The sequence below is a fragment of the Apteryx mantelli genome, unplaced genomic scaffold (genome assembly GCF_036417845.1).
Source record: "Apteryx mantelli isolate bAptMan1 unplaced genomic scaffold, bAptMan1.hap1 HAP1_SCAFFOLD_144, whole genome shotgun sequence".
NCBI lineage: Eukaryota > Metazoa > Chordata > Aves > Apterygiformes > Apterygidae > Apteryx > Apteryx mantelli.
Genome location: NW_027118499.1, coordinates 70,001 through 72,500, shown reverse-complemented (window position 1 = coordinate 72,500; position 2,500 = coordinate 70,001). Strand labels below are relative to the sequence as shown.

At 79.8% G+C, this 2,500-nt stretch overlaps 1 non-coding gene across 1 annotated transcript; it reads right to left on the bottom strand.

Annotated features, from left to right (window-relative positions):
- Positions 1-216: 216 nt before the first annotated feature.
- Positions 217-369, bottom strand: LOC136995757 (5.8S ribosomal RNA). Its single transcript, XR_010887301.1, has one exon. It is a non-coding gene; the product is annotated as a 5.8S ribosomal RNA (ribosomal RNA).
- Positions 370-2,500: the final 2,131 nt, after the last annotated feature.

Sequence of the window (2,500 nt, the reverse complement as noted above, 5' to 3'; positions counted from 1 at the left end):
GCGGGCGGCCCGGCGCCGGAGCCCGGCGGGCAGGAAGACCGGGGCCGCCGGTGCACGCACCGGGGTCCCGGCTCCGCCGCCGACTCTCCGCCGCCGAGGCCGCCGCGCACCGCCGCCGCCGGCGCCGCCGCGCCTCCCCCGCCCCCCCACGCGGCCCCCCCGAGGGGCGGCACCGCTGCGCCAACGCGACAGCGGGGGTGACGATTGACCGCCAAGCGACGCTCAGACAGGCGTAGCCCCGGGAGGAACCCGGGGCCGCAAGTGCGTTCGAAGTGTCGATGATCAATGTGTCCTGCAATTCACATTAATTCTCGCAGCTAGCTGCGTTCTTCATCGACGCACGAGCCGAGTGATCCACCGCTAAGAGTTGTCTCGGTTTCGGTCCCCGCCGCGCGCGCGGGGGGACCGGGCAGCCTTCGGCAGCCCCTGAGGGCCCCCCCTCCGCTCCGCCTCCCTCCTCACGCCGACGCCGGCTGCTGAGCGAGGGACGGCCGAGAGCCAGAGAGAGGGGCTCGCCCCGCTGACCGTACGAGCACAGAGTGGGGGGGGGGAAAAAGGGAAAAGGAAAACCCGAACGAGAAGGGCGGGGAGCCCTCGCTCCCGACCTGGGACAACCCTTTGCTCGCTTCGAGTCCGGCCCAGGCGCCCAGGCTCGGCCCGGCCCGGCGGGGAGCAGCGCGCCGGCCGCGCCGCCTGCCTCAGGGACGCTGGGGGAGGGGGCGGCTCCCCGCGGACCCCCAGCGTCGGAGCCCGGCCGCCACCGGCAGCGGCACCGCCCGCTGCCCGCGCGCCCGCGGCCCACCGGCCCCGCGCTCCCCAGCTCCTCGCTCGCCTCGCCGGCCTCCGGCTCCGCCGTGGCCCCGAGGCGGCGCCCACGCCCGCGCGCGCGCACACACAGCCTCCCGGACGACACCACGCGCTCTCCCGTCCCTTCCGCGGACAGACGCCCGGCGGCGGGCGGGCGGGCAAGGCGGGACGGACGGGGACGGCGCCCGCTCTCCCCGTCTCCACGCGGAGAACGGGGGGGGCCGCCCCCGCCGCCCGCCTGCCGCCCGCCCGCCGCCCGGCGAAGCCGGGTTGGGCAGAGCGAGGCAGGCGCGCCGGATGGCGGAGTGCCGGCGGGTAGGGCGCCGCCGCCAGCGGCCACGGCGGCAGACCGAGAGCCCCGGCCAGGGAGGAGAGCGGATCGCGCCGAGGCGCGGCGTCCGCACCACCCGCGGTGGGTGGGGGCTCACCGTCCCGGCGAGAGCACGCGCTCGCGCCGGGGTCACGCGTTCGAGGCAGGCCGGCGCCAGCCGACCGCGCGGCGTCCCTCCGCCGAGACCAGACCGCGGAGAGAGGGGGCAGGGTACCCCTCTCCGTCCCGGCTGCCCGCAGGGCGAGCGCGGGGCGCGCCGGCTGGCATGGGGGGGCACGGCGCCCGCGCGCGCCGGCCCCCCGGCCCTCCGGCAGCACACCCGGCTGCCCCCCGGGTCGCATCGGGCCGCCCGAGTCTTTAAACCCCCGCCCGGCTCTCCCGCCGAGAACCCTCGGGCCCGGAGCCCGGGGCCCATGGCCATCCCTACCCGGGGCGGCTACCGGCGGCCGCGGTGGCCGGAGGCCCTCCGCTCCTCCCGCCACCCCGCCCCCCCCCCCCGCCCGGCCCGCTCGCAGCACGGTCCCCGCGGCACGGCGCGGGGCGGCTGGAGCGGTGGGGGGGGGGGGAGAGAAAGGGAAAGCGGAAAGGGCGGGAGGGCACGGCCGGTGCGGCGCTCACGGCGCGGCGCCCGGGAGGAGCGAGCTGGCACACGGGACCACACGGGTGGGTCACCGAGGGGGGGCAGGAGGAGCGCGGACGCTAGGTACCTGGCCCTGGGGTGAGGGAAACGACCTGAAATCCCCGCGGGGGTGCCTCCCCCGCCGCCGCCCGCCGCCGGGCCGCCGCCGCCTCGCGGCGACGGCGGCAGCCTCGGCGGCAGCAGCGAGGCGGGACGCGGAGGGGAAACCCGGCACCCGCCAGCCGGCTCCGGCGCCCCTCGGCGGAGCGTCCGCCCGCGGGGTGCGCCCGACACCCGCCGCCACGACCTCGTCCTCCTCCCGGGGCCCGGGGTTTCCCTCAGTAACCCGGCGCCCGGCGGCAGCTGCGCCCGGGAGGAGAGCCGTGGTTTGGGCCGCCCGCTCGGGCACGACCCGTCGCCTCGCGTGGCCTGGCGCGACGGCCCCCGCTCGGGGTCCGCCGCCGCCCGGCGCCCGCCCCGCGCGCCATCCCGGAACGCCTGTCCTCGCCGTCTCTGCAAGACGGGCTGCTCCGCCGCAGCCCGCCGCGGGTCCGCCCCCCACCGCTTAGGGGTGGCGACCCGTCGGCACCCGTCCCGACCCGGGGTGCCATCTCGCTCGCGTCTCCGCCCGCCGCTTCCTCCCGCGGGCGCCGGGGGAGCAAGCCCCGCCGACCCTCCCGCGCACTGCCGCCCGCTCCCCGCCGGACCCTCCCCCGGGCCCGACCCTCCCCTGCCCCGGCGGC